Source organism: Tamandua tetradactyla, chromosome 25 (genome assembly GCF_023851605.1).
Source record: "Tamandua tetradactyla isolate mTamTet1 chromosome 25, mTamTet1.pri, whole genome shotgun sequence".
In the NCBI taxonomy this organism is placed as follows: Eukaryota; Metazoa; Chordata; class Mammalia; order Pilosa; family Myrmecophagidae; genus Tamandua; species Tamandua tetradactyla.
Genome location: NC_135351.1, coordinates 3824095 through 3848203, shown reverse-complemented (window position 1 = coordinate 3848203; position 24109 = coordinate 3824095). Strand labels below are relative to the sequence as shown.

The window sequence follows — 24109 nt, the reverse complement described above, 5'->3', positions numbered from 1 at the left end:
ACCCTGTTTTTTTCTCTTGTTCAATCAGCCCTGCCCCCTCTGTGCTGGAGCAAAAACCAGCAACCTCTGCTTTTCCTGGAGATTCAGCTGAGCTGGGGGCCTATTTTTAGTAGTCAGAATTAGTTAATTAGTTCCACAATTGGAGTTTGGTTGCACTCAGCCCCTGCTGCTGGTAAAGTCTCTTTCCTTTCCCTTCTGGGAAGCAGCCTGTGTGGGAGGGGTACTGGCCACCGCGGCTTGGGGACTTATGGTTCTAGGTGGGCTCGCTGCTGGTCCAGCTTGTCCAGACTGGTGTACGCTGTGTGTCCCGTCATTGACGTGGCCTCAACAGTGTTCTCTACTGTTCCTGGCTATTTACTAGCTGTCTGGAAGATGAACTAAATCCCACACCTTGCTAGCTGCCATCTTGACCCTCTCTCTGGCTGATCTTGGTACTAATTCTTTCTTGAATACTTCGTAGAATTCACATGTGATGCCATCTGGTCCTGGACTTTTCTTTTTTGGAAACTTTTTTTGACTTTATTTGTGATTGGTTTGTTGAGGTCACCTATTTCTTTTCAAGTCAGTAATCATTATTCTTGCTTTTCTAGAAAGTTGTCCATTTCTTGTACGTTTCCTAGTTTTATAGCACATCGTTGCTCATAGTATCCTCTCATTAGCTCCTTCATTTCTATGGGCTCACTAGTTATTTCCCCTCTCCCATTTCTGGTTTCATTTTTCACATCCCCCCTCCCCCTCTCCCCCTCTCCCCTTCTCCCTTTCTCCCCTTCTTGCTGTGTAGTGTAGTGTGATTGCCTAAAAAGCAGTAACCATTTAGGATGTTTAAATTATCTGGCAGAGTTTTAAAAAATTTTTATTGTGTCTAGCATAGAGTGTGGCTAATGTCTGACAATAGAGTTCACTTTTGGTTATGAGTAGCAAATTTATCACATATAATGTTACAACATTATATATATAATATACATATGTACATGTAGATATATTTGTTTGTGAAATGTGGTAATTACCCAAAACAAGACTTTTTCTAGGTGCTCTTTTGGTTTAACACACCAATATGCAGAGAGTATTCGTACATATCCATTCTGTAATTTCAATTGCTGCAACCTTGATTAGTCAGATCTTGATAAGTGAAACTGTGTAGGCAGTTGTGTGGTTTTTAGTCCTTGCTTGACAGAATGGATATTTTTTTTCCTTAAATTAATAAACAAAACTAAACAATGGTCTTCAGTGTGTATCACAGCAAATGTTCAAAGGCAGCTGGAAGGAACGCCAAATATAAAGAAGTTCTTCTAGCATGTTTAATTGGCTATAGAAAGGCTAACTAATACATTGATTGTCTCTTTGAAGGTAATTGCAGGTGCTTGTTACAGATTTCAGCAGCATCCATGTCATTTCAAATATCTAAGTACTTTAATGGAAATCTTTAATCTTTTAATCTTGGCCTATTTTGGAAATCAGCTAAATTGAATAGGTAGATTTATGCCAGCTTCCATTAATTGGCACTTTTGCTATTTTTAAGGGATAGGCCCAGTACTTGATTGCAATGAGGTAAACATCTTAAGTGGTTTTTGAATTGCTGCATAAAAAATATTCTAGTAACATTGTATTACAGCATTAGAGCAGACCCCATAAGCTATGAAAACGAGGAGCTTTCATTTTAACATTCCCTTCATGTTTTGGTTTGTATGCATACTTGGTTTTTACATGCAAGTTCATACATAAATACATGCAGCTTCCAATGCCAATTTGGATGCATTAGAATTACCTGGCATCATTGGTGATTTGAAGCTCAGCCAGAATTGGAACTCATTGGTAAGACCTTAAAGCTAATTAATAGAAGAATATTCTAACAAAGTATATGTTCACCTTTTCTTCTTCTTTTTGTATGCTGTTTGGTGGGGGTCACATTTCATTCTTTTTCACATGAGTATCCACTTATTTCAGCACCATTTGTTGAATTTTTGCTTGTTTTGTTTTTCGTTTGTTTGTTCTGCTTGTTTCTTTGTTTGGGAAGTGCATGGGCCGGGAATAGAACCTGGGTCTCCCACATGGCAGGTGAGAATTCTACCACTGAACTACCCTTGCACCCCCTCACCTATTCATTTTTGACAAACATTTACTGAACATCTATTGTTCTCAGTTTTTTCATCTGTAAAATAGGGATAATAAGAGGAGTTTGTTGGGAAGATTAAATGAGTTAATGCAGGTAAAACACTGAGAACAGTGGCTGGCAATGCAAAATATTAGCTTTTATTGTTTGTATCTGGAACTATGCTACTTCTAAGTAGCTTTCCCTTTAAATAATCTCCCTTTTAAGTGAACCAAACATATAAAAATCCACTACATAGACAGACAAAGCAAATCACTGTGGGTTGTGTAAATTCTTCCATTCACACGTGCAGCATACCTTGTGGATTTTTATGCACAGGACACTGCGTGGATCACCTAGATGCAGAAGCTGTAGTGAGTGTCTAAGTCATTAGAACAATGGTCCTCCCCAAGCATCTGGGTTGATTTGCCTGGAGAGAAGTGGGCATGCAGGGAGGAACCATATGCATGGATTTGGGTGAAAGGAAGATAGAGAAGAGAGTAAGGTATGCTTGGCATTTTCTGGACACAGGGAAACATTTCCCAAGATTTGCTTTGAATGAGGCAGGAAAAAGTAACACTGTTTTGGGGATTGATTTAAAAAGTAAAAAGTAAAGTTTGGAGAATGGCCATTTTTCATATTTCTGCTTGTCCTCAAACACAACTTGCCTGGCTCAGGAGCACCAAGAACTACTAGAATATCACTTGGTATCTCAAGGGTTTTGCAGTTTGGCAGAACTGTAGGATTAAAAACTGGCATTTTTCTTGCCAAGACATGGCAGTAATGACACTGCTTTGTAAAATTTTGGGAGTAGATGTTGAGATGGTGGAACTGGAATGGAAAGAATGATCATAAACTTGTGTGAGACACTTCCAAACATTTTGGGGTGCCATCCCAGATCTAGTAGTTATGTAAATGGGGCCAAAATATTTTGAATGAGATTCTGTTTTTAATTACAAGCTGATGAGACCTAAGGAAATTTGGAATATGTATTTAATAGTCTAGCATCATCTTTGTCCCAGTTCTTTAAAAATGGCCCTAGGGTGGCAACTGAGGTTTTCTGCACAGGCATTAATTCTATCTTGGGAGAAATTCTGAGTGTTTTAATTTCTGACCCAGGAATTGGGTGGAATAACATGGACAGGTCGGGCTTAGTACAGAGTGCCCTGCCGTACACATTTCGGCAGTTGAGTTGTGCAAAACAAGTAGGATGGCTGAAATAGTATCATTATTGTTGTCTCTAGACATTGGTTAAAGATGTAGTTTAATTCTTCCACATTGAAGTATCCTCAGAGTTAGTGTCTGAATATGGTTACATATTTAGAGCAATTATTTTGATCAAAACATTTGATCACTGTACAATACAAAGAATATGTAATTAAAAGAATGCAATATTTTCAGGAACAGATGGTGTTGTTTATGAACCTGAGAAGCATCATGCTGAATCTGACCCATGTATATTAGTCAGCGAGACAGAACTGACAGGGTAGATATATGTAAATATTGAGAGATTTATTATAGCAATCTGCTCATGTGTCCATGGGGGTTGGCAAGTCCGAATTCTATAGGGCAGACTGCAAGGTGGAAACTCAGTGAAGGTGACTTTGGATTTCCCAAGAGAAGCTGGATGTTTGAAATCGAGATAAAAATTCTCCCTGACTGCTGAAATCTTTAGTTCTTGCTTTAAGACCTCTAACTGATTGGGAAAGGAAACTCCTCTCATTGCTACAGGCTACCTCCTTTGTTGACTGCAGATGTAATCAGCCATAAAGGCAATCAACTGACTAATGGTTTAAATCCATCTGTGAAATATCCTCACAGTAACAGTGACTATTACTGTGACCAAACAACTAGACATCATAATCTAGCTAAGTTGACACACTGAAACTAACATAATACCATGCCAGTGTGCTACAACTGGCAGTGACAAGGCATGCTTTGTGGGAGGGGTGTGTTGTCATTCTGGCCATCAAACCTAAAAAATTTAGGCTGCTCTGTAATATATCCCAACTTTCATATTTATACCCCTGGTTTGAGTGCATTCTAAATGCTGCCCTTTTTTGCTAAGAAAAGCCTTGCCTTGATGCAGGCGGTATGGAAGGATGGTAGGCTTTGGAATAGACCTGATTTCAAATCCTGGCTTTGCCCCAGGGTCTTGCCTTGGGGAGTTAGGCCTATAACCCAACCTCTCTTGGGTTTCCCCTATTAAATGTGAGCTCTGTCCAACTTGGCAGATGAACTCACTGCCTTTCCCCCTATGTGGGACATGACTCCCAAGGGGTGTAAATCTCCCTGGCAACGTGGCACAGAATTCCTGGGATGAGCCAGGGCATGGCATTAAGGTATTGAGAAAGCCTTCTTGACCAAAAGGGGAAAGAGAGAAATGAGACAAAATAAAGTTTCAGTGGCCGAGAGATTTCAAGCAGTCAAGAGATTATCCTGAAATTTATTCTTTTGCATTATATAGATATTCCTTCTTAGTTTATGGTGTACTGGTGTGGCAGGAGGGAAGTAACTGAAACTGTTGAGCTGTTTCCAGTAGCCTTGATTCTTGAAGATAATTTTATAAAGGTATAACTTTTACAGTTTGATAGTGTGATTGTGAAAACCTTGTGTCTGAAGCTCCTTTTATCCAGATAAATTAAAAAAAATGGATAAAAAATAAGGAAATAATAGGAGGATAAGGGGTAAAATAACTTGGGTAGATGGAAATACTAGTGGTCAGTGAGAGATAGGATAAAGGGCTATGGGATGTATGAGTTTTTTCTTTTAACTTTTTATTTCTCTTTCTGCAAATGTTCTAAAAAATGATCATGGTAATGAATATACAACTATGTGATGATATTGTGAGTCATTGATTGTACACCATTTATGGAATGTATGTGTGTGAAGATTTGTTAATAAAAATATTTTAAAAAGTGAGCTCTGTGAAGGCAGGGACCTTGTCTGTTTTGTTCATTGCTGGAAATCCAGTAACTGCCACAGTGGCTGGTACATAGTGGTAGGTGCTGTGAGAATAAGCATGGACGCCCTGGAGCAGTGTCAGTATCTGGTTTGTTCATAGCTGTGGTTTCATTATGGGACAGTCACAGAAACAACAGTAGACTCGTAGTAATTTAGTAATTTAGAGACATACAGTAATGTGGTAGATGAATTCTTTGTTGGCTTTGATAATTCAAATTTTGGGCTTGTATTTTGTATGAGTTTAAAATATATATTTTAAAAATAAATTCACCTTTACCATATTTTACAAAAGAATATAGTTCCATAATGGGTTATAAATTAAGGGGGTAAAAATGGGTCATTTATCACAGTGAGAAGACTGTGCTAGAGAGGAACTGGGAATGGGAAAGGAAGACAATTTAAATGAGCCAGTCGGGGAAGGCCTCTTTGAAGATGAGATTTGTGCTGAAACTACAAAGGAGAATATCTTTGTAGGCACAATACACAGCAAGTGCAAAAGCCCTAAGGTGGCAATAAGCGTTTCTTGTCTTTCCAGGACCAGAAAGAGATCAGAAGCATAATGTGAGAAATTGATGAAGGAGGGGTAGTTGGGGATGTGGGCAAGCCCAGATACTCTGGAGATTGTTGATCTTGGCAAAGAGTTTAAATATGAGTTGTTGAATAGTTTTAGTGATGAAGTTATATGATCTCATTGACAGTTTAAAAAATCACTTTTGCTATCTATAGATGTTAGGGAGTCAAGAGTGGAAGAAAACATACTGGTTAGGAAGATTATAACCGCCACCTTACTAGGCTAGGCTAGAGACAATGGTAGATTGGACCAAAGTCTTAGCAGAAGAGATGGAGAAAAGCAGATCAATTTGAATGATACTTTGAAATAGAACTGATAGGACTGGATTTGGGGAATGAAAGAAAGAAAAGGAAATCGAGTATAAATATGAAGGGTTTATGCTGATCATTTATATGAGTAGAATTGCCTTTAATGAGTAGAAGGAGACCTTTTTTGAGGAGGGAGTAGATGGGAATTAAAATTCTCATTTTGGCACATACATTGAGAAATGTTCATTATCTTTCTTAATGCTATGAATCTTTTCCAGGAATTCTTTTAAAAATAGAGTATCATAGGTCCATCTTCTGTACTATTGTTATATGTGATTTGGAGAGGAAATACTGAATAAAGTAGGCATCTTGGGGTACCATCTGGTTCTAGTGGCTTAAAAGCATTGGAGAAAGAAAACTTATTTATCAACTATGTTGGAAACTTTCATAAAAATTCTTTGGGATTAATGTTGGGAGAATTTGTCTACATTGGCTATTATTTATTCCAAAATGGTATCCTGCTCTGTAGTTATTTAACTAGGTATGTATTGTATTTATGTCTCAGCTCATTCCACAAAGGAACAGAAGATACTTATGCAGGAAGTATAGATACTGCAGGCAGTCTAATAGCATTGTCTTAGTTCTTTCCTTTAGGCAGTGAGAGAAAAAAAGGAAAAATTCAACTATTCTTATTAGCTTTTGCATCCTGAAATTTATTTTTCAAACCATTTTTATGTTTGCTAATATATGTATATGTATGTGTGTTTATATATATATATATATATATATATATATATTTCTTTGTAAATTCAAAGGATGAAAAGATCAAGTGTTTATATATATATATATATATATTTCTTTGTAAATTCAAAGGATGAAAAGATCAAGATTTATTATCAAACTTGGAATTACCACATAGGACCTAGCTCTGGCTAGAAGGACAACTGAGAAACAGATTAATTCTGGTATATGCCTTTCTCTGCAGTATTAAAATCTCTCCAGAAAGATCTGGTGTTTTTTATTTTATCTGAGCTCTGTGAGGTAAGACTTTAAAATTATTCTCCTTTTATTTCCCTGAGAAGGGGTCCTTTGTTATTTTGAAATATGCCTTAACTTTTCATAACCCGTGACATCTCTGCCTGCACTTGTAGCCACTTTTGCCAGTTCTCTGGCTTTCTTTGATTCACTGCTGTGTTCCACATCCACAGGAACTGTTTAGGTAACCCACAAGAATTGTGTTGCTATAGTACTGTATTTTTTTCAGCTTTAAATTTGATCTGTTGGGTGTATCACCTTAAATTTCATTTCATTTTCCAAACAAAAATATCATTGATCTTCCTTACTTTGACAGTTAATCAAAATTTTGAGATAGAGAACCTTGAAATGATTTCTTTTTGGCATAAACTTTTGACCTTTTGTACTCTCTGTGGACCTTGATACTGCAGCTTCTTGAAGTCAAATTTAAAAATTATTTTTAATTTTCTTATTGTGAAGACTAACTGCCTCTTTTTAGATTTTTCAGAGATATTATCTTGGATTTTAGTTGAACTTCTTTTTTTTTTTTAAACTGTTTAATTGTATAATATAACATCTACAAAGCAAATAAAGAAAAAAACAAATATTTTCAACATACTCTTCAACAAGTAATTACAGGACAGATTCTAAAATTTGCCCTGGGCTACCATACCATTATTTCATATTTTTTCTTCTAGCTGCTCCAGAACATTGGCGGTTAGAAGAATATATATATATATATATATATATGTTTTTTATCATTGCTCTTTTTTCTTTTTTGTGAAAAATAACATATAGACTAAAAAACAAATTTCTAAGTACAGCACAACAATTAGCTGTAGAACAGATTTCAAAGTTTGGATGAGTTACAATTTCACAATTTTAGGTTTTTACTCCTAGCTGCTCTAAGATGTGGGAGACTAAAGGAAATATTAATACAATGATTCAGCAATCATACTCATTTGTTAAACGCTACCTTCTCTGTATAACTCCATTATCACCTCCGATCTTTCTCCTACTCTAGCGGTGTTTGGGCTATGCCCATTCTACCTTTTTCATGTTTGAAGGGCTTTCAATATTAAGGAGTCAGGAGATAGAACTAGCTGATGTTTTAGAAAAGCTGGTTCCTCAGGGTTTCAGGGACCCATCTGGTCTAGGGACCCATCTGGTGGCTGCAGGTTTCTGGGAAGTTACCCTAGTGCTTGGAACCTTTGTAGAATCTTATGTATCACCCTAGGTGTTCTTTAGGATTGGCTGGAATGATTTTGGTTGGGGGTTGACAAGTTATGATAGGTAGCAATGTCTAACTGAAGCTTGCATAAGAGCAACCTCCAGAATAGCCTCTCTACTCTACTTGAACTCTCTCAGCCACTGATACCTTATTTGTTATACTTCGTTTTCCCCTTGTGGTCAGGATGGTATTGTTGATCCCACGGTGCCAGGGCCAGACTCATCCCTGAAAGTCATCTCCCATGTGGCCAGGGAGACTTTCACCCCTGGAACATCACTGCATTTTGAAGGTCCATATCTTCAGAGCAATATGACGTTTCCTCTGTCCATTTGAAGCAATGGCATGTAATTCTGTAACCCTTGAGTAATTCTTAATCATTTCTACATCCTAGTTCTTGAACATTTGAAGTAAATGAAACAGTTGTGAATGGGCATCTACATTTTCTTATAGGGCCATTGTAGGTAATGAGTCTTTGCTTGGCTGTTTATATTTCCTTCTTTCATTTATATTCTCCATTTACAATTCCTATTATATTTTCCTCACTGTTTTCTGTCCCTTCAAGTCATTTTCATATTCTGCTTTTTTGTCCATCTGTATTTCATTCTTAATATTTTCTATAGTAGTATATTCCAGTTCATTCTTTTGCTAATTTGTTTTATATCTGCATTGTGTTGTGATTTTCAATTATAGTTATTTTTTAAAACTTTTTTATTGTATAGTATACCATATATACAAAGCTAAGAAATGAAAAAGCAATAGTTTCCATAGTTGGAATTATTTTATAATATTTGTGGCATATTCAGGATACTTTTCTACATATATTATGATGATTTGCATTTGTTTCTCACCTCCTGGGCTAGATGATAGTCTTCTCAAATGCGGAAAGCATTCTTATTCATTTTTATATTCCACACAAAGAGAAAAAGTGTCTCTTCCACAAAGTAGTTGTTGATAAAAGAATGTTGAAAGATTTCAAAGTTATTATGGTCTGATAATGTTATCTCTCTTTTTCTTAGACTCCTTTAGTATAGATCATCTTAACAAAGAATCTGTTTCCAAGGATATATTTTGGTTTCAGAAAATCATTGCTAGTAGAGGAAATTGGGGCCTATGGATTTTTAAAGACATTAAAAAGTGGAAATGATATGAAAATTCGATTAAATCCTGACTTACAATGGCATCTATGCTTTTATTCATTTCATTATCTAGCTGTCTTAGTTGTCATAGCTACTACTCCACACCTATTCATTCTCCAGATTTTACCATGGACCCATCCCCTTTAAAAAACCCCTTTCCCCAGCTTTGTTGAGACTCATCCAGTCATTAGGTGAAATGCCCTTCATCTTTACACAATCTCCCTGTGGTTTCACGGTCCTCTCTCCTCTCCTCTTTGGAGAGGAACTATCCATCTTCCTCCCAAGCCTGACTTTCCAACTGCCTTCTTCTTCTTCTTTTTTAAAATATTTTTATTGACCTGTATTTGCACATATACAGTATCATCATATAGTTGTGTATTCATCACCATGATCCTTTTTTAGAACATTTGCATCACCCCAGAAAAAGAAATAAAAAGAAAAAGAAAAAATTCATACATCCCATAACCCTGACCCTTCCCTCTCATTGACCACTAGTATTTCCATCTACCCAATTTATTTTACCTCTTATTCCCCCATTATTTCTTTATTTTTTGATCCATTTTTTTTTATTCATCTGTCCATACCCTGGATAAAAGGAACCAGCTATATTCTTGATACAAACAACTTTTCTTTCTGGATCCTGCTCCATTTGTTTTGTGTCTACATGCCTTCTGAGACCTTCCCTCTAAGAGAGGCTTCCTTTAACTTTCCTACCTGCTTAGCTACATTCTTTGCCTTGATGCCTGCACCTTGGTGATCCCTTCTATCCTTGTTCTTCTTCAGCCTTATGCTGGGGGGTAAACTGCGTGCACTTCAGTGCAGGAGGTGTGCACGGGAACAGTACTTCTGCTTCCTCCTGGGAACTGGGCATCAGCAATTGCTTCCAGACTAACTTCCACCTTGCTCCCTAGAGTAGCAGGAGGCTGGTTTTTGAGGAGGGAGGGCCAGGATGAAGACTCTCCCACATCTGCTTTCATTGGATCTCTCTGGTTCCCCAGGGGTGATCAGGCAAATAAGCTTTGTCCTTATATATTGTCCTAAAGGCTGCAATGATTTTTTCTACTACTTCCTCCCTGGCCTATTCCTCCCCACTCCAGGTTTCCTCCATATGAGGTTATTTTACCAGACACTCTATTAGGAACCTATAGACTTGAATTTTTGTCATACCCCATGAAGCATTGTGCCCACTTGACAGATGAGGTGCAGAAAAGTTAAATAACTTATATGAAGTCACACAGCTAGTAAAGAGCCAAAATCTCTGACTTCAAAGTTTAACCATTGTTACATTGCCTTATTGTAGTTTTCTACTGCTAAAATTCTTTCAACAGTGAGGTAAAATTTTAATACAAAAAATTTGGATTTGGGTAACATGTTTAGGAAAATTGTTAATGTGTAATTACTCAGTGTAGTAAATCAGAATCTATCCTGTATTGATGCAGTTTTTTAATTACCAGAAACAGAATTTGTACCTGGGTGGCTGGGGTGGTAGGCAGTTATCACTGGTTGTAGAAAGGGTAGCTGAACAGGGAGGATGGGAACAGGGAAGCCAGAGTTTGCCAGCATTTCACTTTTTTTTGCCTGTAGTGATGTCCCTTGTCTTCACTGCTTGACTATTGTCTTCATTGCTTGTGGACAAATCAAGCATCTCTGCTCTGAGGCACTTATGTATGATACAGTATGTACACAGGCAGCTTCGCGGGAACATTGCTATTGCTTCTGTTTCTTCATTTGTAAAATGCAGTTAAAAATAGCACATAAACCTTATAGAATTGCTTATGTGGATTAATGAATTACTATGGATAAAGTGATCAGAACAATTTTTTTTTTGGTGCATGGTCCAGTAATTGAACCCTGGTCTCCCGCATGAAAGGTGGGCATTCTAACCACTGAACTACCGTAAGTGATCAGAACAATTTTAAGGGCTGTTTAAGGTTAGTCATAAAAATAAGCATTACTATTATTATTAGTAATAGAGATCAGCATAGTTATTTTGTTTATGGCAGTTTGAGAGGGGCGGTGTATCTGTCTTTGTGTGTGTATTAAAAAATAAAGCAAAAAAAAATAAAAAATAAAAAAATCAAGTAGGTTCAATTACACCCCACAACAGCAGGATACACCTTTTTCTTAAGTGCTCATGGATCATTTTAAAGGATAGACCATTTGCTGGGTCACCAAGCAAGTCTCAATAAATTTGAAAATATTGAAATCATAGAAAACACTTTCTCAGATCATAAAAGAATGAAGTTGGAAATCAGTAATAGGCAGAGGACCAGAAACGTCACAAATATATAGAGGCTCAACAACACACTCTTAAACAACCAGTGGGTCAAGGAAGAAATTACAAGAGAAATCAGTAAATATCTCAAGGCAAACAAAAATGAAAACACAACATATCAAAATGTATAGGATGCAGCAAAGTCAGTGCTAAGAGGAAAATTTATTGCCCTAAATGCCTATATCAAAAAAGAAAAAGAACAGAAATCAAGGAATTAATTGTTCACTTGGAAGAACTAGAGAAAGAAGAGCAAACTAACCCAAAGCAAGCAAAAGGAAAGAAATAATGAAGATTAGAGCAGAAATTAATGAAATTGAGAATATGAAAACAGTTGAGAAAATCAACAAAACCAGAAGTTGGTTCTATGAGAAAATCAATAAGACTGATGGAAAAAAAGAAGAAAGAGGATGCAAATAAATAAAATAAAAAATGGGAGAGGAGACATAACCACTGACTGCACAGAAATAAAGGGAATAATGAAAGGATACTATGAACAACTTTATGCTAATAAACTTGACAATATAGATGAAATGAATAAATTCCTAGAAAGGCATGAACAACCAACATTGACTAAAGAAGAAATAGATGACCTCAGCAAACCAATCAGAAATAAAGAAATTGAATTAGTCATTAAGAAGCTCCCCAGAAAGAAAAACCCAGGACCAGATGGCTTCACATGTGAATTCTCCCAAATATTCAAGAAAGAATTGGTACCAATCCTGCTCAAACTCTTCAGAAAAATTGAAGAGGGAAGATTACCTAACTCATTCTATGAAGCCAACATCACCCTCATACCAAAGCCTGACAAAGATACTAAAGAAAAGAAAATTAAAGACCAATCTCTCTACAGATGAAATATCTTCAACAAAATTCTTGCAAATCAAATCCAGCAACATATTAAAAGAATTATATACCATGACCAAGTAGGATTCATCCCAGGTATACAAGGATGGTTCAACATAAGAAAATCAATTAATGTAATATACCATTTCAACAAATCAAAGCAGAAAAACCACATGATCATCTTGATTGATGCAGAAAAGATATTTGACAAAATTCATACTTTCTTGTTGAAAACATTTCAAAGGATAGGAATAGAAGGGGACTTCCTCAACATGATAAAGGGAATCTATGAAAAAACCACAGCTAACATCCTCAATGTGGAAAAACTGAAAACTTACCCCCTAAGATCAGGAACGAGACAAGGAAGTCCACTATCACCATTGTTATTCAACATTGTGTTGGAAGTTCTAGCCAGAGCAATTAGACAAGAAAAAGAAATACAAGGCATCAGAATTGGAAAGGAAGAAGTAAAATTCTCACTGTTTGCAGATGCTATGATACTATTTATTGAAAACCCTCAAAAACCCACAGCAAAACTACTAGAGCTAATAAATGAGTATAGCAAAGTGGCAGGTTACAAGGTTAACACTCAAAAATCTATAGTGTTTCTAAACACTAGTGATGAGCAATCTGAGGGGCAAATCAAGGAAAAAAATTCCATTTACAATTGCAACCAAAAGAATAAAATATTTAGGAATAAATTTCAGTAAGGATACAAAAGACCTGTACAGAGAAAACTATAAGAAACTGCTAAAAGAAATCGCAGAAGACCTAAATAAATGGAAGGGCATACCATGTTCATGGATAGGAAGACTAAATATAGTTAAGATATCAGTTCTACCTAAATTGATTTATAGATTGAATGCAATGCCAATTAAAATCCCAAACACTTACTTTTCAGAAATAGAAAAACCAATAACCAAATTTATCAGGAAGGGGAGGAAGCCCCGAATAGCTAAAAATATCCTGAGAAAGAAAAATACAGTCAGAGGACTCACACTACCTGACTTTAAGGCATATTATGAAACTACAGTGGTCAAAACTGCATGGTACTGGCATAAAGATAGATATACTGACCAATGGAATCGAATAGAGTGTTCAGATGTAGACCCTCTTATCTATGGACAGTTGATCTTTGATAAGGCAGTCGAGCCAACTCACCTGGGACAGAACAGTCTCTTCAAAAAATGGTGCCTGGGGAACTGGATAGCCACATGCAAAAGAATGAAAGAGGATCTATATCTCGTACCCTATACAAAAATTAACTCAAAATGGATCACAGACCTAAGTGTTAAATCTAAGACCATAAAAATTTTCGAAGAAATTATGGGGAAGTATCTTATAAATCTTATAATAGTAGGCAGTTTCCTAGATCTTACACCCAAAGCACAAAGATTGAAGAAAGAAATAGTTAAATGGAAACTTGTCAAAATTAAACACTTTTTTGCATCAAAGAACTTTGTCAAAAAAGTAAAAAGACAGCCCACACAATGGGAGATATATCAGATAAGGGTCTAGTACCCAGAATATATAAAGAGATTGTTCAACTCAACAACAAAAAGACAAGCAACCCAATTACAAAATGTACAAAAGACGTGAACAGACACTTCTCAGAAGAGGAAATACAAATGGCTAAAAGGTACATGAAAAGATGCCCAATTTCCCTGGCTATTAGGGTTATGCAAATCAAAACCACAATGAAATATCATCTCATACCCAGCAGAATAGCCATTATCAACAGAACAGAAAATGACAAGTGCTGGAGAGGATGTGGAGAAAGAAGCACATTTATCCATTGTTGGTGGGAATGTCAAATGGTACAACTGCTGTGGGAGCCAGTTTGGTGGTTCCTCAGGAAGCTAAATATAGAATTGCTATATGATCTGCAGTACCATTGCTAGGTATCTATTAAGAGGACATGAAGACAAGAACACAAACGACCATTTGCACAACAATGTTTATAGCAGTGTTATTTACAGTTGTAAGGGTTAATGATCCTTTAGCCACCTTAAATTTGCTATTTTTATACTGCTTAAGACATAGTGTTCTCTTTTCTAGTTAACACTCTTTGTGTTAACTTATGCTAATAATGAAAACATCTGTTTTCCAGAAGCAAAAATGCTGACACATAAATTATTTCTTATGTTCCCAAATCTATACATCAATCAGAATCCCTGGAGAGGTTTTAAAATGATTGTATTGATTTTCAATCACTAGCTCTCTCAGTAATTCTGATGATGAACCAACCAAGCATTGTGGTATGTTATGGTTGAGCGAAGAGATTCTTTTTTTCCTCTGTTTTACATATGAGGACTGTGTAGCTTGCTCAGTTTCCTCTGGCCAGTGACCTTTGGACACCTGTTGTGATGGCCCCTGCCTTCTGCGGTTATGGGTCTTTTGCTGTTTCCTATGTTTTGCATATGATACTCAGTCTTTAAAAACTAGGCCCCTTTACTGGATGCAACGGTAGTGCAGCAGTAAATCTTTAGGGTGGTGCGACAGTGTCTCAGTGGCAGAATTCTCACTTGCTATGCCGCAGATCTGGGTTTGATTCTCGGGGCCTGCCCATGTGAAAAACAAGCAAACAAACAAGACTAGGCTCCTTTAAATTCTACTCCCATTTTTTGGGTTGTTCTCTGCTTATCTTAACAATACTTAAAATGGAAATGAAATTTTAAAAAATTTAAGACTGTCATACCCTTAAAACAGAAGAGTATTTTTCCCTGAAAAATGTGAAATATTCTTCAGGTACACTTTAATGAAATCAGTGAACTTGAGCATGAAATCTTAAACTTTTTCATTGAAGACCTGAAAATATCTTTAATAGGAAATAATGGGATTCAAGATAATGCTTTATTCTTTTTAAAAAGTTTGTTTGCGAGGAAATACGGATGGCCAAGAGGCACATGAAGAAATGCTCAATGTCCCTGGCCATTAGAGAAATGCAAATCAAAACCACAATGAGATATCATCTCACACCCACCAGAATGGCCATTATCAACAAAACAGAAAATGACAAGTGCTGGAGAGGATGCGGAGAAAGAGGCACACTTATCCACTGTTGGTGGAAATGTCAAATGGTGCAACCACTGTGGAAGGCAGTTTGGTGGTTCCTCAAAAAGCTGAATATAGAATTGCCATACGACCCAGCAATACCATTGCTAGGTATCTACTCAAAGGACTTAAGGGCAAAGATACAAACGGACATTTGCACACCAATGTTTATAGCAGCGTTATTTATAATTGCAAAGAGATGGAAACAGCCAAAATGTTCATCAACAGAAGAATGGCTAAATAAACTGTGGTATATACGTACGATGGAATATTATGCAGCTTTAAGACAAGATAAACTTATGAAGCATGTAATAACATGGATGGACCTAGAGAATATTATGCTGAGTGAGTCCAGCCAAAAACTAAAGGACAAATACTGTATGGTCCCACTGATGTGAACGGACATTCGAGAATAAACTTGAAATATGTCATTGGTAACAGAGTCCAGCAGGAGTTAGAAACAGGGTAAGATAATGGGTAATTGGAGCGGAAGGGATACAGACTGTGCAACAGGACTAGATACAAAAACTCAAAAATGGACAGCACAATAATACCTAATTGTAAAGTAATCATGTTAAAACACTGAATGAAGCTGCATCTGAGCTATAGGGTTTTTTTGTTGTTGTTTTTTACTATTATTACTACTTTTATTTCTTTTCTCTATATTAACATTTTATATCTTTTTCTGTTGTGTTGCTAGTTCCTCTAAACCGATGCAAATGTACTAAGAAACGATGATCATGCATCTATGTGATGATGTTAAGAATTACTGAGTGCATATGTAGAACGGTATGATTTCTAAATGTTGTGTTAATTTCTTTTTTTTTTATTTTTTTATTTTTTTATTTTTTTCTTTCTTTCCGTTAATAAAAAAAAATTTAAAAAGTTTGTTTGCAAGCATTTACTCATGTAATCCTGAAAACTTTTTGAGCTAGACAGTATATTTGTTCACATTTTTTGAGATTCCTCTAAATCCACCTTCTAAAGATGAATTTTTTTTCTTTAAAGTATCATAATGAACATATTTCATGTGTTTCAGTCCATTGCAGTTATCTTCAATAATGCTTAAAGTTGGTCGTCTATTAGGTTGCTCTTGAGTCCTTCAGTTATATTCCTGGTATTCTTGGATAACTTCCTTGCTTTTGCATATGGCAGATGCCTATCTTGCTTCTCCAGACCTACAATCAAATATATTTTCTAGGAGTCCTGGTTTCTTTTAGTGGAAAATGGTGACAAATGATTCTTAGGTATACTAATCTTTGAAAACTTCATAGTAAGACCTTTTTATCACCATACCATGGAAGGCACTATATAGCGTAATAGTTAAGAGTGTGGGCTTTAGAGAATTATTTTACTTGGATGCAATCCAGCTCCACTGCTTATAAACTGATCTTGGACAAGATACTTAATTTCTCTGTGACTTCATTTTATCATCATGCTCATTAATCATCTATGGTATAAGGTCCATGAAGGGAAGGAAACTCTTGGTATTGTTCACAGCTGTATTTCTTAGCACTTAGAACAGGGTCTGCCACATAGTTTGCGCTCAATAAACATTTGCTAAATGCATATATCTGTAAAATGACAGTGATAGGAGTATTCTCCTTATAGACTAATGGGATACTTAGGGGATAAGGCTTATACAATGTTTGTTAACTGTCCAGAACTGTTAAGGGATTAGGATTTTACCCTACTTTCAAGCTCACTAATTAGCCTGCCACAGATTCCTGGATATTGGCAGAAGAGATGAGCCTCTTGTGTCAGAGACAAAGGACAAAGAGATTTGTTAATCATAGCAGTCGCAATAACCAGCGACTCGCGAGCAGCCATCATGGCAGCAGATGAGAAGGACCCTCGGAGCTATTTCGCAGCTTACGGAGTAGCAGCTCAAGTTTCTCCGACCAGGACAACAGCGAGCAGGAGGAAATGGGTCGCAGGGCCCCAGATCCCAGCGGCAGCAGAAACAAGGTGCAGACACAGCTGCGGGGACCTGATGAGCTGTTCCTGAGCGTGACTCGCCCAGTCTTTCTCTACATAGTCGCCTGAACAAGCAGACTGTGAGAGGCACGTTGAATTTCCAAAGAAGTTCAAAATATGGAAATCGAAATATGTACCACCTCCTGAAAGCTACACTACTGAGAAGAAACCACCGCCCGTGGAGCTGGATATGGCAATAAAGGAGTCAGGCATATATGAGATGATGCTCCACAGAATGCTAGGAAAGCTAGTCTGCTGCAAGGGGAGAACATGATGAAAAAGATGAGCAGACTTCTAAAAAACCCAAGGTGGAATGAGGGGAGCCATCAAAGAAGAAAAAGTAAACAAGTGACAAGAATTTCTCTACTGCAAAACTTGTTGAAATATCCCTTTGGCAGATTAAGTTGGTGTTTTAAAGTATTATGACACAATGTCTCCTTGAAGAAAGTACATGTTAATAAATATTGCTGCAGGAACTTTCCTCTTCAAGAATTTATTTTTTATTTAAAACTTGCATGTGTTTAAAACTGAAATGGTGACTTTGTGATTGTGAAATTGATAACACTTGTAAGCATACTTGATATCACAGAATTGTTGACATGCTTCTTGAGTTTTGTCATGTGTTCTGTGAACCTTTTATAAAGGAATATATGTTTAAAGTAACTATGTTGTAACACACTGTGAACTTGTAGGGTGCTCTTCAACAGCGTTCTACAATGTAAATAGATCATGGTAATAAAATCGCATCTTACATATAACCATTACTGTATAACGTTAACATCTGAATATTTGTCTGTGACAAGTACCCTTTTTGTCAAGTGACATTTTAAGTTGTAATAGTATTATATTTAAAGAGAGCCTCTTATGTTCTAGGTGCTTTGTGCATATATTATCTCTGATCTTCAAATAGCAGTAATGTAGGTGTTGTTATCCTCATTTTACAATAAAGATTGACTTTTCCAAGGTTACACACCTAGTGAGGGTGACTTTGAGATTTAACCCAGGACACTTGAACTTAAAAATTATCACACTAAACCACTTATCCACCAAGCAAATTTACTCATCTTGGAATACTGCATTAGTTGCTATCTCTCCCAAGTATTCTTCTATAGTGGTAGACAGCTTTTCCTTCTCTTATTGTATTACTGCTCTTATTATAGATGCTTTACATTATGATTATTCATTAATTTTCCCATTAAGTAGTAAGTTTACTGAAGGTAAGGATCTTCTACAAAGAGTTGCTAGGTTTAACAAATAATATATAGCATATCGAGTTAAACTTGAATTTCAGATAAGCAACATAATTTTTTTGGTATGTGCAATATCTGAAACATAATTATGCTAGCATTTTTTTGTTTATCTGCTATTCAAATTTAACTGAGCACCTTGTATTTTATCTGCAACCCCATTTCTATATCTTTTCTCTCTCTAGCTGCTTTTTAAATGTTTTTCATATAATAATGCTTAATAAATTCAGCAAGGAGTCAGGAAGATGTCACCTTTGATAAGCGCTCTACAGTCCAAAAAGTTGTGACATTTTGAATGGTAAAAAAAGCAGAGATTACATACTGTACCAATTTTTCCATGATTTACATGTATACCTTTAAGAGACTAGTCAATTACAGGGCACCATACATTCAGTGTATAAGAAAAATCAAAGGTGTGTGTGAGTTTAAAAACCCATTCTAATTGTACCTTCCTCCCATCACTTGTAAAAGTCATTAAAAATGTATGTATGTGCCAGCCATTGTGTTTTGCGAATTGAGGAGGGAACATGATGTTTGAATCGATTGTAGCATTATCCACTGGGGACAAACTCTGTAGACCTCCAGAATTAAAGTATTTTGCTCAAGGCAAACTGCAAAAATAAACAAAAAAAAAAACTCAATGAATCTCATTTTCTTGCTTTTAGTTCCTGAAGCCTAATTCCCGCAAAATGATGTGAAGAGGGCAAGGTGACACCTGTATACTCATTGAATGACTGCTTGTAGGAGAGGACCACTAAGTTTAGAGAACCCAAATCTTTTATAAGAATCAGTAAGCTTGCCTGCCCATTATTTCACAGCTAGACATTATTTCTTTCTCCTATGACTGTTCAGTATACAAACATCCTTGAAAAAATAGCTTGGGACAAAAGGGCAGTATGTGTGCAAGATATGCAGAAGCATGAGAATCCTATGGAAAGTTGTTTCTAAACAATAGCATTTGTAGATTCAACTCAATAAATATTGTTCATGATGATATTAATGATGATTACCTTATGCTTATTTCCCACCTGAACATAAAGTTTCTTCTTGCCTCCTTTAATCTAATTCTTATTTAAGTTGATTGTCTTTCCACTTTTTGTTCCAAGACTCCTGGATGTAAATTTTGAGATCTCTGACACATCACTATAGTTTTATTTGTTAATTATATTTGCTTATTTAAGGTGTATTTTTATCATAGCCTTTTATTCTGCAGTAGTCCTGTCTGAATTATATTGTTGGTTTCTGTAGAGTATGGCTGAGCATGCCCAGTTCTTTCTTTCTGGATAACGTAGTAGGGAAATTTATCTAATAGATTGACATGTCTATCACAATCTATTGTGCTATATTGAACAAATTACTTAAATTCTTTCTCTACCACCTCCTCCCCTTGTTATTCTTTTTATCTTTTGAATCTGTGTAAGAACTCATCACTCCATTTTATTAAGTTCATGACACCTTGAAACTTGTGTGACAGGTCTCATATGAGTTCCTGAATGTGTGTTTGTAATTTTAATAATACTATGGTTTTGAATGACAGTAGTAGTAATTTTTGTCAGTCTGATATATATTGGTTTTTAGAATTTTAATTCTTTAGTGTAATTGAACAAATAGAGTGAGTCTTTCATATAATTATGCTTTTATTTAGTTTAGAATATACAGTTACAAAGTATAAAGGACTTAAAACAATCTGGAAGTTAAAAGATTTTCTTAAAATTATGTGGAGGAAGTTGGATCTCTTTTCTATTACACCATCAGATAGTATATTCCAAAATAGCCAAGAATGACTAAGTTCCCTCTGAATCTGTTTCCTGAGTCTGTATTTGAGAATGATATTCTGCGGAAGGAATTGTATGAATTAAAATCTTGGGTCTTGGCAAAATTTTGTGAAAGTAAAGGGAAAAGCAAGCTGCTCTCAGTGGCCTCATCGAGTTGCAATTCTTTTCATTAATTTCTTGGTTCCTCTGTTTTCCCATATTTAAAACTACAATTATATTCTGTTTAAATTATATTGTAAATATTATGTATTTATAATATAATATATAATATAATTCTATTATAATTATGTGTCAAATGTAATTTGTACTATATTTAAATTATAATATATTTAAACTTATAATTAAAATTATAAAAATATAATAATTACATTTAAAACTATATTATACTTTTTCTCTTCTTCTTGAATGTTTGTTGGAGATGCCCAATTATCATCCATGTTTCTTAAGTTGTCTTTCATATTTTCCAGCTTTCAAGCTTTGTTATTTTGGGTCATTTCTTCCAATTTACTAATTCATCTTTCCTCTTTGTCTCATTCTTTGGGTTTTTAACTTTAATGACTATATAATTTTCACTTCTGGAATTTCTATCATTTTGTTCCAAAGCTGCCTGTTTCTATTTCATAATGTCCTGTTCTTGCATTATGAATTTGATTCACTCCTTTATCTCTTAAACATATTTATTTTAAAGCCCTGTGGAGAGTGTTCTATTATCTGTTATTTCTGGGCTGTATTTGTTACATGAATATGAGCTGGCATTCTTTTATGTAGTTGGATAGCTGAGCCTATGTGGTAATTTTTAGCCATGAACTCAGATTTAACATGGGTTGTCTTCCACAGGAATGTGGATTGTAAGGTGAATATATGAGGCTATTTAGTGTTTGCCTCTCCTGTGGCTCTTTGCTTTAGCCTGAGAATTCTGCATATTATGGATAGGCTTGCATTCTAGTTTGCCAGCTGCCAGAATGCGATGTACCAGAAATGGAACTGCTTTTAAAAAGGGAAATTTATTAAGTTGCAAATTTGCAGTTTTAAGGCCGTGAAATTGTCCAAATAAAGAAAGGTTATAGAAATGTCTAATCTAAGGCATCCAGGAAAGGATCCCTTGGTTCAGGAAGGCCTGTGACATTCAGGATTTCTTTCTCAACTGGAAGTCACATGGTAAACATGGTGGCATCTGCTAGCCTTCTCTCCTGGTTTCTTGTTTCATGAAGCTCTCCCCCGGGGCATTTTCTTTTTGCATTTTCCTTTTCCAAAGATCTCTGCCTGCGCAGGCTCTGTCCTGTCTCTAAAAGGGACTCTCTCCAAAATGTTTCCTCTTTTAAAGTATTCCAGTCAAGGCCCACCAGGAATGGGTAGAGTTACATATCCCTCTAATCAAAAGTTAATACCCACAATTGGGTGAGTCACTTCTCCCTGGAGATCATCTAATCAGTTTTTAATAATCCCTATACATTATTAGGGCAGTTTCTTATTGCCATCTGGGACATGCATTTATCATCACTCAATTCATAAACCTAGCCTTGATTGGACATCTCCATGACTTTTCAAGAGCTTGCCTGTACTCTCCCTATGACAGTTTTACAGCAGCATTATAGTATGAGGAACAGTGAGAAAATTAGTGGACTGTTGCTTCTCTAATTTTTTGTTCTTAGGTATAGTGATAGAACACCCAGGATGATAGAGAGGGATGGCCACAGGCACTCAGAGTGACGCAAATGAAGAAAGACTGCAGTGGCCCCATGACTTGGAGAACAGAAGGGAGCTCAGTCCCCTGGAGGCAGTGTGAATGGGGAAGACATGCTCATCACCTCCAGTGGATCCTCTCAATCCCAGTCCCGCTGCTTAGCCATTAGAGATCTAGCAGATCTCAGACCAGCTCACTCATGCAGGAACACAGAAAGATGTGACATGGGTGTGGGGTGGGGGTGGGAACATGTTGAAATCTTAACATATTTGACTCTATCATTGGAATGATGAATAATTTTACTAGCAATAAATAGGATGATTATAGGTATAGATTTTGAAATTCCAGCACTGTACAAATGAGACTGGAACAAACGAAAAACAAAATCTTCCTTCTCTGTTGGTAATTCAGTTTCTGCTTGCTCATAGCAGAAAAGTTGTTTAAAGTCCCAGAAGTATAAAAAAACATTTATGGGAAAGAACTTTGGGGACAGATGCCTATTATTTGATTTTAACTACAGAAAACCACAGTCTAATTTGTGGAACACTCGTGTTCCATGGGGGAAGAATTTGAGAACCATTGAATTTGTCTATTCGGTTCCTTTTTTCACCAGTGCAGACCAGGCCTTCATACATTGTGATTCATTCAGGATCTTAAGGTCATACTGCTGGAGGTAGAGCCATGACTAGGACCCAGGCACCCACCCTAGCAGTTAGGTGGACTTGGAAAATGTGCTTCTTTTATTTTTTTAGAATAGGCATTCGAATGTGTATCCTGGTGTGGCTTATGGGGCCAACTTAGTCTCAAGAGATTTTGCCTATGAAAGCAGTGACCTTATCAGGCATAGACAATTTCCTGTGTCATTAAGATGTTCCTTGGCAGAATATTATTTTTATTGGTGAATATAGTGTGGTGTAAAACAACGCACTCAGAGCCAACTCTCTGTTTTTCCTGAGTAAGTTAACTGCATTGTAGCTTATCTGTGGCAAATCTTGCTTTTAAGTTTACTGACAGTGACTCCTCATTAATGTGTAGCTTGGTTGAGGTCTTGGCTTTCTGTCTTTCTATTCTGACTTTTTAGCAGCCTGAGTCACAGCCAGGAAATCTTTTGAAAGCAAACACTTAACCCTTATTTGTGTTTCAGGAACAGTTTGGAAAGTGGCAGCTCTGCTTAAAACGGTGCTATGGTTTCTCCTTGGAGTTCCTTTATATTATACACTAGTTTGACATGGAACTTGTTCTTTTCTAGGGTAGGTGGTTAAGAGGGTTGTAATGGGGAAATGGAAACTTCCCAGCTACCTCTGGGTCAGAACTACACAGCATGCCTTTATTATTGTGTTGAAAATCAATTTCCAAATCCACAAGTGCACCCAAATGGAAACAGAAAACTCAAAGAAACACATTTAAGTTTCTGCTGCATAGTTCATAAATCTTGGTCCCAGTACTCAGAAAGTTCAGGTTAGTGGATACTAGGTTCTCAGTTAACACCTATCATGACTGATGCCATTCATTACTATTTAAGTAATTTGTTTTAGTCAATGAATGAAACTAGTATATACATACAGTTAAAGATTAATTATACTTTATATTATCTTAGTAAAATATCTCTGACAAAGTTTATTAAAAATGTTTCAGTGAGCTTCAGGGTATGGCCTTTGGTTGGTTTGTTTATTCAAGTTGTAAGAACAACAAAAATTACATAATCAGAGAAGTGATTTTTATTGGTTGAAGAAATCGGGTTTGACTAAGGATCATCAGCTCTTCATAGACATATATTGAATGAAAATTAAAGTTGAGTGCAAATGGAAAAAAAATATATATTTAAAGAATTTAAAATGTTGTATTTGGAGTCAGTCCTGAGCTAAGACCTGTTCTTACTAGATAAGAGTATCTCCATATAGCAGGATAATAACTGTGTTCACTCCTCAGGCCACAGTGAAGAGAAATGAACTAAGTTGTGCTGTGTGCTTTAGCATGATGCTTGAAGACTTAGCTGCTCTG

General features: G+C 36.2%; 1 protein-coding gene and 1 pseudogene across 1 annotated transcript in view; both read left to right on the top strand.

Moving 5' to 3' along the window:
• The window catches only part of GMDS (GDP-mannose 4,6-dehydratase), a 738355-nt gene that overhangs the window by 97610 nt on the left and 616636 nt on the right, over positions 1 to 24109 (top strand). The window lies entirely within an intron of this gene.
• LOC143669325 (UPF0690 protein C1orf52 pseudogene) lies at positions 8743 to 20614 on the top strand (annotated as a pseudogene).